We start from the raw sequence: 12,795 nt of genomic DNA on the forward strand, positions 1-12,795 counted from the left end.
CTAGCTTGCACCTAAGTAAATTGCACTGCTCTTCATTTTATCTTCAATTTGGCCATTTCCAAATTTACTAGCACTTCCAATATCTAGTGATTATAAAAAGTACAGAGTATGGGGGTAAAAATCCCCACTTCTACTTATTAGAAGTGTAAAGAGACTATTTGATAGGGTAAAGAATTTAAACTTGCCTAAAATGAGAGTTATTTTTTTTTATTTTAGGAGGCTGACTTTCTGATTTTCATCTGCAATTCAAAATTGTTATCATTATCGGTAGTTAACATGAGAGTTCACACTTGCTAGGAATAAATCCCATTACCTTATTATTGAGTGCATATTATATTCTAAAGCAATATTCTTTTTCCATATTCTGTTAACATAGAACTATTTTGGAATTGTTTTCACTTTGCTATTACATTATTTAAACCACTTGCCCTTTTCTTTTTCTCTCCAGTTACCTTCTCTAGCCTCCCCTTCCTCCCAAATGAAGCCATTTTGAGGGGTCACTCTTTTCTGTTCCCATCACCATAAAAAAAGAAACTTGAGGGCTTCCCTGGTGGCACAACGGTTGAGCGCTGGGTTGCGGAGCTGCCCGCAGCCTCTGCAGCACTGGTTCGATCCCCGGCTGCTCCTCGGCCACCGGAGGAGGGTCCCACATGGCGCACAGACCTCTCCTGCCACCCGCTGCTCCCCTCAGCAGGTGTACTTCGGTCCTTCTGCTTGTTCTGCTTCCCACTCTGGCTCTGGCGAGTTCTTTCACCCTCCCGCGCTTCTGACTGTACCCAGTGCTTGTATAAATAAATAAAATAAATAAATAGAAAAAAATCTTAAAAAAAAAAGAAACTTGAAAGATTCTCATCGAAGAATTATAGTTAAGCCACAAGTTTCAGCGCTATTGTGCTATCACTGCTATGGCCTGAGTTCAATCCCCAGCCAGAGAAGTAACCCACATATGGCGCAGCAGAGCTCTCCTTCCCTGTCCCTGCTCCCCTCAGCAGTGTATTTCAGTCAATCTGCCTGTTCTGCTCCCCACTCTGTCTCTGGTGAATCCTCTCACTCCCTCACATCACTGGCCCACACCCCAGTTCTTCTCTGCAAAAATAAATAAATAAATATTTTTAAAAGGTCATTTAAAACTCTGGCCTCTGTATTTATCTAGTGCTGGTAACAGTTGTTTAGTCTTAGCAGGAAGAAAGGAAAAGAGGAAAGCCAATGATGGCTGTTTGAGAACAGGATTCAGCATGAAGAAATCTAGAATAAATATGGAACTCAGGAGCCCCTGAGAAATTTACAAAACTGGGAATCAAAGATACTTTGGAGATACAGACTTCATTTTTTTCTCTTCTTGCTCACATAAATATGAGCAGGTCATACAATGTTCTATGTTTCTTATGCTCATGAAACCCCATTCCATTGACTCCCCACTGCCAGACCAGTACCTTATCTTCTTTTTTTATTGAAATGACATAACAACATCCTATTAGTTTTAGGTATACAGCATAGTGATTCGATATGTGTGTAATCTGTACAGTGACCTCCACAAGTCCAGTCAACATCCATCCACATTGTTATTGTTTTTCTTGTGGTGAGGACTTCAGTCTTATCTTCTTAGATTCTGCATCACATACCTCATTCTCTGGAGAAAGTAGAGTGTCACCTCCTTCCCTAAGCATGTTCTATTTGTTCCTGCTTACAATATCTTTGGTCTTGATTCTCATTCTCTCTCTCTCTCTCTCTCTCTCTCATCTTCTCCAAACCAACATGAACTCCTTAAAAGTCTAGCAGAAAGCAAGCCTGTTCTAATCCCTCCAAGCTCATGATTATATGATTCTGTTCATCACCATCCCCCTAATTTGCTGTCTTTGGGCCCAGGCATATGGCATCACTGGTCTCCCTGTCCACACAGGCCTTCTTTCAGCACCTTGCACACTGAAGTCTCTCAAACATCTGTGGTGGGAGTAGAAGGAAGGAAGAGGACAGGAAAGGAAGGGGAAAGGAGGGCCACCACAAGAGGCACCGGATTCGTTTGGTTACATCCACATTTTCGCCCTTGGCCACATGAAGCTTCATTTACGCCAAATACCTGATAGCATTCAAAGTGTCTCTGTTTTCCATTTTTTACTGCTGTGTTTAGCTCCCCTGGCTGTGTCTAGCTCCCCTGGCTGTGTCCCTCCTGAGCTAAAATTGACAAAGAGGTTGGGGACATGATGGCATCCGTAAACAATGTCACTTCTTCATAAAGGTATGTTAGGGAGGGAGGGACAAAATAAAGGAAGGAAATAAGGGAGGAAAGAAATGAGGAAGGGTCAGTCATTTCTTCTCCTTCATAAATCTGTTCATAGATGACAAACTACCTGGTATCAATTCTCTCTCTTTTATTTCTCAATTTTCCTTTTTCACTCCCCTAAAGCAGCAGTTTTTGTCTCCATTTACAATGCAGCCTGGGTTTGGGAGAACACTGCTCTAAAACTGATCTGCTGTTGCAAAATGCTTCAGCATTCATTCATGTAACAATGATATACTGATGACCTACTATATGCCATGCAGAATGCTGGGCTTTGGAAATACAAAACAGACAAGCACTGGCTTCCTGGAGCTCAGCTAAACCGTTCGTTCATTGCAATGAGCACACCCACTGACACAAGCAGCTTGCTCTGTGACTGTGTTATTATGGGCCCTGGAGGAGAACCCCGACAAGGGAAAGCAGCAGAGTCCAAAACCCCTAGAGACCCCTTGAATGCATTTACTCTCACACTGTGGAGCTGGGAGCCTCTTGAGTACCATTCAGGAGTTCTGTCATGGTGAGAACAATTAGGGGCTTTAACAGGGGTATTCAAAAGCCAAGTACCGAGAGCCACCAGATTCATTTGTTACATTCACATTTTCTCCCTTGGCCACATGAAGCTTTGTTTACACAAAATATCTGATAGCATTCAAAGTGTCTCTGTTTTCCATTTTTTACTGCTGTGTTTAGCTCCCCTGGCTGTGTCCCTTCTGAACTAAAATTGGCGAAGAGGTTGGGGACATGATGGTATTTGTAGACAATATCATTTCTTCAAAAAGGTATGTTAAGCAGCTGCCTATCCAGTAAGAATGGAAGGCACTGCAATATCCAAATGGAATAAAAGTATGTCCTCCATCGTACCCTCTCCACCTAATCATCTAAAACGAGAGTCTGTCATTTTTTCTGGATCTGAAAAAAATAATGGCAAGTTTTCTCCAAATGGCATTATTATATTATAGGGGGGGGGAGTCTATTATTCCAGACTTTTCTCTTTTGCATTCTAACAGTGATTCATAGATTAAACATCTTCACACAATGTATGTCTTATCTATACGCCTATATCCAGCGATGGATCTATGTGATGGTATCTTGGCAAACCTGATAAAATATTGTCCTCGTTATTCCCAAATTGGTTCATTCTCATCTATGTAAACAGAGTAACCTGGTTGCTGAGGAAATGAAAGATGAAATTCCATCTCTTCAAAGTGGAATAAAATGTGACTAAAAGATATTTTGATGAGACCCCTTGCTTTGGAAGCAACAAAGCGACATGCACCTCTGAGATAATGATGGCAGTCCTAAGTGCCACGGATGTGCAGAAAAGTCAGGAAAATAGAGAAGAGCAGTTCCCCATGGGTGGGCAGATACAGGCTAATGGGAAAGAAGACAGGATAGGAAAGGCAAAGAGACTCTGCCTCTCTTCCAAACTCTCCTGAATCTATCCATCCATTCAATAAAGCAACTCCTTCGATCCATATCCCACTACCAGATGCATGTGCTTTACATTTTGTATGTAAGATTAACATAATTCATGTACATATATGCGAGGTAAGCACTGTGTCTCCAGAGCGCGAATGAGGTCAGGAATGGCACAATGTGTGTAATGGAAAAATTAAGTCCACTGGTTCTGACTGAAGGCATCACATGAGTGAGCTCAAGTCAATCAAGTGAGTAGGGGCCAAAGGATTAGATGCACTGCCATTAGCCTCGACAAGAACAATTTCTTTTCATATGCAACACATTACTTAAAAAATTATAATCTTATGCCAGGACATTGTTATGTGACCACTCAAATGGGGATTTGTATAGCAAGAGGCAGGAATTATATATCATGGGAGAGCCACACATTGTGAGATCTTGGAAACTTCATTCCTCTGATTCAGAATTTCCTTAGTTAATATAATGGGGAATCCTTTAGTCCCACAATGTACATAACTTCATTAGATTTTTATGAGGCCACTGTAATCACCTCTGGTTCTGCTTGTAATAATTCATTTTCACTTTGCAATACAAATAATGATTGTTCCTTTGTAATATCAGAATTTTTTTTTATTTTATACGTTTTCCATCATTTTTCATTTTTTGCAAATCAACAAGCAACTAATATCAGAAATTTTAAGTTATAGCCTATATTTTTGTTGAATCCTAAAATTTGAATGTTAATATACCTGTGTTGGAACTTTAAATGCAAGTTGTTAGGAAAGTAGGTACTCCAAGTCTCTCCATCTAAAAAATCAACTTCTTTGAATCATATAGCATATACATTTGCCTTTCATATTGTATTTAAGATAAACGTCATGTGCATATGGAAGGCAAGTATCTTGGCTCTAGACACATATCGGCCTTTTGTTTACCAGGGCTGCAAGATTTACTCCGAGGGTCTAGAATCTACATATGCACCAAAATTTCTATGTAGATAAAGAATGTACTCTAAAGATATAAGTAGACCCTGTTGTGACTATACAGAATCAAATTCACTTTAAAGAATTATTATGTTCATAATAATTTGTTTTTGTTATGCATTTTCTCAGTCAGCTGATACAGCAAGTACAACTATGATTAAGTGGTCTTCCATTTTTTTAATTAAAAAGGGGAACTTTAGATGAGAAAATGATAAAGATCTCTATACAAAGTCATAGCTGCATTACATGTAAACATTGATAGGGTAAGAACCTACAAATTAACTCACTTTGATCAGGCCATGGGAAAATAAACCACTATGAATAATTTTATGATTATTCATACAGTGATTTATTATAATTATAATTCACATAAAGTATAAGGTACATAATTTACAGATGTATTGAAAGAGTGAAAATCTATAATTAACATGATCACAATTCACAGTCCATTTCATTTTTCTGATGAATCCAAACTCCACACACACAATTTCCTGACTAAGGAATTATTAACACATACAATCTAATTTTGACTCAAAAATACATGTTCTTAGACATATAGCTCTGGTATGAACAAAAAATAACTCATTTAGTGTCATTAATTATATTGTGTATGTATGAACATAGTAACTCTAACGCGCCCATTGAACAGCTTGTGAATAATATTACCTTTAATGTCGTCATATGAAAACAGGAAAAAAAGTGGATTCTCAGGAAAACAATACTAAATGCTTTGCTCTCTCCCTGAATTTGCTTGGCAATTTCAAATCGTGTGATAGGAAAGCAACACCGGGCTGGAATATCATCTTTTCTTGAAAGCTAAAAGCCTTAGGAGTCTTAGAGTTTTGGCACGTGAATATTGTTTCTACACAGGGGAACCAGAAAAAGCATGTCAATTAAGGATCTTTCATTGTAAACCAATGGTCAGAGTAGGCAGCTAGTGTATGTCCACTGAGCCGTGTGGTTGACCCATAATGGAATGCTATCTTCAGTGTAAGATACTCCAGGGTGGCATTCTCTGGGTGAAAATTAAAAGCATATTTGTAAGGTGATTAGCAGAATTTGTCAAATAAACAAGCCTGCCTACATTCCTGTAATATTCCTTCATAAATCTCCTAGAGCAAGTCTCAAGCATTTCCATGAGCTATAAGGAATGTTCATTTTTTAAATATAGGAAACCATGAAGAGCTCACTATTTATAGGCATCAATGAAGTCAGATAAATATGCATGATCAGATTCATCTGAAACAAAGAACTATTGTGGATCCTTAAGGTAAAAAGAAAACACTGGCAAGGAGTGTTGGAAAAGCAGTGAAAAAGAAGGGTTGCTCTGTAACAGGAAAGTTCTTTGAGTCCATGTTTACTTTCTCTTATTTACAGGGTTAATTTTCCACTTTCCAATTCTGTCTTAACTAAAATAGAAAAATTTACTTTTTCATCTGATTAGCCAGTCATTTAAAAACATATCTGGAAGGTCATGTCACTAACTGTGCCCTTCTCATATATGTAAATGTATTTACATTAAGCTATAAGAACATTAAAGAAATGCAGGGTTAGCGGTGACACACGGGGGATTGCCTCCCCCTAAAGAACGTTAGTAATTATTGCAACTAGCAAATATCCAAAACTAAACTATTATCTCTATTCTTATGTCCTCTGTTATACTTAGTATTCACACCCATTATGCTTTTATTAACAAAGTGATAGATGAGAATGGCTGCTTGGACAGTTGACCCAGTTTAAGTGGTAGCATCAGGTTTGTGAACGTTTGTTTGTGTATTCTTGGCACAAAAGTCAGAAGCACCTAAGTACTGGGAATATTTTTAAGTAAAGCAATCAGCTTAAAACAATCACACACATGAAACTGTTAGTTACTATTCTCTGATTCAAAAAACAACTATTTTTTTTTATTACTTAAGATAACTATGCCCCATTTGAGTGCTGCTAGAAAAAAACTGAGTGAAAGTTAGCAACTAAAGCTTTTAATTTGTCTGTTACTTGCTCACTGAACGATATTACCTACCAGCTAACTGTAATTGATACTAGGAAGTGCCTGTAAAGATTTACAATAAGCACATGAAAAAAATGCACTGTTTAATCCATTAAGACTTTGGGGAAACCAATAATAATAATAATAATAATAACAATAATAACAATAATAATTCTTCCATAAATTTCTAAGGCATAGCATGATGGTAAGCACTTAAACACAGATCTCGTTTCTTTAGCATAATATGCAACTATTCTACTTTTGTAAAATGACTATCTGGAACACTGAGAGGTAAAGTGTGGGGTCAAAATTCACAAGGGGTAGTAACAGACAAGCCTGAAATGTCACTCAGGACCTATGACTCAGCCCAGGATTCTAGGATACCTGCCTGTCTCAGAGAGCTGAGCTCCTTCCTCTGAGATTCCTGAAACAACTAATGGAAACAGGATTGGAATTTAATAATAAAAATGCTGACACAGCCTTATCTATAGCTGCCCAAATGGTGCTGTTATAATTATGCTTTATAACTTGAGCATTGCCAGAAAACTTGCTACTTTTAAATCTTATTAATCAACACCTGGGTGCTGTGGTTGCCACAATTTATAGAGTAGTCTGATTTATAAAAACACAATATTTGCCCAACACCACAGATCCTATTTATTGTAAGACAATATATCCCAACACTTCAGTGTATAACAGACTGAAATATTCAGAAATATACATCTTAAATGAATCCTAAAAGTTCAGTTGTTCTTAAAAATGTTTTTGATCTCTTAGGCATTTTAACAATATGATTTGTTCATGTACATTACAAACAGAATAAAAATTGCTTTTACATTTTTCTCTAGTCTTAGGAATACTGTCATGACTTACCAGCTAAATCCCCTGACGTGGCTGAAGCAACTGGTAAGGAAACAAAATTAGTACTTTCTGTGTTTCTAAATGGTATTTCACCTATTTCCCCCAGTATTACTTGAGCTAACGAAATGGAAATAAAAGAGAAATATATATTACTTTTTAAATTATTCACTGCCTGCTTGTTTGAAAGCTTTCCTATTAAGCTTAGCTATTAAGCTTAGCTTCTTATTGATTCGTAGAATAGTTAGGGAAAAATGCCATAACCTGCCTCGGTTACATAATCCTCTTCCAAAAGAAAGTAACAGGTTATAAAGTGTCATTAAAATGATTGAAACTGTCTTTCCTAATGAGAAGATAGGCAGTCTTCAAGTAAAAGGAAAGCAATTACATTTGTATGCATATTTCACGGTCAGTGTCTATTTTAAAGAGACTTATTTTCCTGTCTAGTATTATTTCCATCCCTTCCTGAGCTCAGGAAATCTCTAGAATATGCCATTTGGTAACATGCATGTGGCTTATATCAGAAAACAACTAAGGAAGTCGTTTATAAAATATTAAAGTAAAGGAGTGCAGGAGAAAACATTGAAGACTATATTTCTGCTCATAGTTGGAGACTAACAGCCTAGAAGCAGACATAGTGTTACCCTGACCCCTGAAGGAAGGAATCAGGAGTTAACTTCACATCCAATTTCCTACACAATATGAACACCAAACCTCCGAATCCAGTGGCACAATATACCCATGTTTGGGCATGTCCTGCAGAAATAAGAAAGTCATCTCAAATATTGGAGCTCAAAAATTCATTCCACCATGCCACCATTCTGACTTGGGGTAAGCAAATCTTTTCGAAGTTGCTTAGTAGATGTTTAGCTCCTGCACCTGACTCCATAGAAAACACGTAAGAATCATATCACCTCTATGAGAGAAGAGTCATTCTAGTCTTCTTTGTAAAATAAATGTAAAGTGAAATAAGATATAGCACAACTAAGTGATTTGATGTTTTAATTCAACAGGGTTAGGGTTTCGGCTGAGTTTTATCTGGGGGAAATACATAATCTTCTGAGAGAAAAATACATCCTCCTACAGTACAAGGCCAAAAGGAGCTGATGTGTATTTTCTTTTTAAAAAAATCGCAGCTCCAAATAAAATATCAGGAAAAATGACATTTTATTCTGCAGTATTCCCTCCTTTGTAAAATGAGCACAGTCCATTTATCTCATGTCATGATAAAAGTCACAGGCAGCTGCAACATGTCCTTTAATCCATTCGGTAAGTAAAACTTGAAAATGGATTGCTCTTTATTTCTGGGTTTTGTATTAATAATGAATCCACGGCCGTTTATTTTTTAATTTAACAGGATATCACTGCCTAGGAAGGTTTTTCCTTCTCTTTTCCCAGAGGGTTAAAATGGCCCAGAAAAAGGTTGTCAGGGCAAAGATAAAGGCACAAAACACTTGTTTCTGACACATCGTGGAAGCAATCATTTTTATGAGGGAACCACCACACTGAAATCTGCATCATGCTTTACCAGGAAAAATGCCAGTGAGGACCCCAAGTAGTCATTCCGTTCAGTCTTCATTTCAACAGATTTAACTTTCGACTTAGTTGGGGTCATGGATTTCAATCACAGGATACAGAACTATGACCTTGGCTGGACTCCTGAGCCCTGGTCACTCAGTGGGGCACTTGTGAAACATTGTGGACTCATTTTGACTTTCCACGGGTGTGGCTAAAATTGCTCCTGCCCAGCCTAAAGCTTGCATGGTCTGCTGTCCCTCAGAAACTCACTATGAGAAAACTCATGCTAAATTCGCCACAGAGATCAGGGTTTACAGGACCCTCAGAGCTAATCTCTATCTGCCCTCCTCCTCCTGTTAGCTGTTACAAGCCTACAAAAGTTAACAGGATGATGGAGCCTCGCTCCATACAATCATTTCATCTCACTATCGTTGACTGAAGCTCGCTGATGTAATGAAGTTACATAATCACCGATTATGCACGACTTTCATCCATCTTCCTACATATCCACATATCTTCTCCCCTCCCCTTCAGATCAATCTACCAGGTAAAATTTATAACACATGTAAATTGCTCTCTTCTCTCATCATAGGTACTGAATATGGGACTTTAGCATTGCAGTACAGTGCACTGAACCACGTCATCAACATTGATTTTTTTCCTCTCATTTCCTAGGCAGAATATTCTTAAGCACCCTTCCTGCTCTAGTCTCTAACTTTTTACCAAAAGGGTAAAATAGATGAAGCAGATAGGACACATCTTCAACTTAAGGTTAAGGGAAGTGTGTAATTGCCCGCATTTCCAAAGCTGGCTGCATTGCAATAAAAGGATGGTCTCTCCTTCCAGACCTTCGATTCCCCTGCACGTGGGTCGCAGCTTCAGCTATTTAGGGTATTGGGTAAATAATTTTATTAGTGGGCAATTGAACTTGAGAAAGAAAGCATTATGATGATATTTAAAATAACATGGCACTAGTCTCTATTTTGGTCATCATTTTCAGGTTTTTTTTTTTTTTCTTTCTTTCTTTTTTTTTCCTTCACTCTGAACGATAAACCAGTGAATAAAAAAAGTAGTCCAGGGTGCTTAATAATCTCCGATAATCACAACCTGGAAAACAATTAACGATGATTATCACCTTAAAGTTTAAGAACTTGACAAGTGGGATGTCCCTGGTCCCATTGCGGCTGTGAAATGCAGCAGAATGCTGCACTGAGTTGAAAACATATTTCTTTTAATGAATAAAGAGTAGCTCGTTTCATTTTAAATAGGGCTCTTCAGTAAGTGTTCCTTTCACTGTTGCTACCCCTTCCAGAACAAGGAGGCACAAATATTGCATCCAAACAAAAGAGTGTCTACCCAGAATGAATTCAAGACACTCTTCCATATCGAAAATAATTGGAGTGGGGGGGAGTGATTCTTTGATTTCTTTTTCAATTACACTCAAAATACAGACCCACTGACACACACACACATGCACACGCACACACACACACCAACACACCCAACTGCAGTTATTCCATTCGGTGCCAATAACGGCCACATCACAGCCATCAATGCGATGCAGCAATCACCCAAGTCACCCATTCCCATTACAAATGCCCAAGTTCGCTCACGCCACTGATGGGTTTGCATATATAAAATGACCTTACCCACAACAGTCTTCCAAATTATTCTCCTCTGGCTATCAGTCGGTAAGGTAATCGCTGGTCATCACAATGCGTATTCAAGAAAATCCACGTTTTACTCCTGTGTTCTTTTCTTGTTTTTGCTAGCAATTAATTTCGTGAACAAGATACCCATTCACAAATGCCAAGTTCACCATAAAAGCAGATAATTCCATACAGCTCTTCCCTACAAGACTGCCTCCAGTTAGTTCTCAAAGTGCCCGATTGTTTGGTGAAGATACGATCCAGGTGCAGAGCAGGGGGAAAAAGAAGACTAGGAGGAAAAAAAAAAGAAGAGGCAGATAGAAAAGGAGAGACTGAGAGAGGAGAGAGCAGAAAAAGAGGGAAGAAATTTTTTTTAAAAAATAAAAAGAAGGAAGGAAAAAGGCCGGTAAGTGAGGAAGTCTGTGAGCTCTATGACAAGAATCGGAGTCTTGCTTCCAAATCTTCTGTATACATGTAGCTTTTCAGATCTTCTTGGTCCCCAAGTAAAATTTCCAGATCCGGGATGCAGCCATAAGAAAGAATCCTATGTATATTTCACAAGTATCCCGCAATAACAGATCCGACCGGGTTTTCCTTGTACAGTACTGCTATGTGAAAGCACACAACCCCTGCTGTTTGGGAAGGTGTCTCCTGGGTCCTAGCTCTCTTCAGCAGCCCCCAAAAAGGATTTTTCAAAAAAGAGTGGGGGAAAAAAAGCAGCTTTGCGTTTGCCTTGAATGATGCTAATCCTGAGCGAAAACGACAAGCAAACCACGAAAAGCGTGATCTCTTGATTAATAGCCACGGTCCACTCAAAATATCCCAGGGAAGAAGGAGCGAAAACAAGAAAGAAACTGCAATGCATAAATGATTCCAGTGTTTCTACAAGATCGGTTCATTTGATTGAATGCATTCTCTGGTTTGCTGCAAGTCATAAAGAGGATAGTGTTACTGCCACCCAATGGATATTTTAGTACTAGCCAATCCACAGAACGCCACCGCTTTTCGAGTTTTAGTTTTCAGAAGACTGAAGAGGAAGGAGGGCAGCCTGGGAATCTTTGGGAAGGACCCGGAGACCTCGAATAACAGGAATCAGCCCTTCCGGAAAAAGTGGACCGGCAAATTTGGACGCTTACCTAGATTTGCATTGGCCACCTTAGACTTAACGCTTCCATTTCTCTAGGAAGCAGAAAGGTACAGAGAGCGATGCCTAAACTGACATGCTCACAATAGCCTCCTTTCATCTCTTTTGAGCAGATTTGTTATTGCGAGCAATCTCTCTTCTCTCTCTCTCTCTCTCTCTCTCTCTCTCTCTCTCTCTCTCTCTTTCTCTCTCTCTCTCTTCCTCTACTCCCCCTCTCCCCATTCTCAGTCTCACTTTAACAGGAATTTCAAAGGCCAGTGGGATTTAGGGAGGCAGAGGGAGCCACTCCAAACCTCAGGTGGCTGGGTGATAAACGTTCCTAAAGGCCATTTTGCAAAGTGCTCCAGTCTGTATTGATATGTAAACTGTGAGTCTTTCAGACCTTAACCTTCCAAGCAGCCGCTCTTTCTTTTGGGAGGAGGAGCAACATTTTCCCTAAGAGGTGAGACCTGGGCAATGGGTGCTTGTGGAAAACTGGGGGTGGAGGTAAGGAGAGGAGTTTGAAGAGAATCCTCCTTCCTTGCATCCTGTAGTCGACTTCCCTGTAGGATTCTGCTATGGAGTTGTGATGGGGAAAGAAACACCAAGTAGGAACTGATCAAATAAATTGGGAGATTTGCTTCGTTTCAGATCCTTGCCCTTTTGACTGCCTTGGGATAGTATAATACATGTGATTCTCTACTTCTCAAACTTAAACGTGCACAGGATCCCCTGGGTGTCTTGCTAAAATGCAGATTCTTATTCAGTGAGTCTGGAGTAAAACCTGATAATCTACATTTGTAATAAGCCAGTCCATGGACCATGATAATGCTGCTGGTCTATGGCCCACGCTTGGGGTTAGTGAGACTGCAGAAGTGCTAATAGCAATACAGCAACCACAGTATTAGGTTCTGAGGTGGAGTGGACAGTGGTTAAAAGACTGAAAAACACTTTTCCTTTTCCAGTTACCACCCCTGTTT

The 12,795-nt window shown here is 39.1% G+C and overlaps 1 protein-coding gene and 1 pseudogene across 1 annotated transcript in view; one reads left to right on the forward strand and one right to left on the reverse strand.

Annotated features, from left to right (window-relative positions):
- The window catches only part of IL1RAPL1 (interleukin 1 receptor accessory protein like 1), a 1,141,580-nt gene extending 1,129,968 nt beyond the window's left edge, over positions 1-11,612 (reverse strand). The window contains exon 1 of the mRNA XM_037512572.2: positions 10,693-11,612. The gene's annotated coding sequence lies outside the window, so the exon portion shown is untranslated. The remainder of the gene's footprint in view (positions 1-10,692) is intronic.
- LOC119245724 (L-lactate dehydrogenase A chain-like) overlaps positions 1-12,795 on the forward strand; it is a 128,809-nt pseudogene that overhangs the window by 56,190 nt on the left and 59,824 nt on the right.

Source organism: Talpa occidentalis, unplaced genomic scaffold, assembly GCF_014898055.3.
Source record: "Talpa occidentalis isolate TD23 unplaced genomic scaffold, MPIMG_talOcc4v2.1 talOcc4.15, whole genome shotgun sequence".
Lineage (NCBI taxonomy): Eukaryota > Metazoa > Chordata > Mammalia > Eulipotyphla > Talpidae > Talpa > Talpa occidentalis.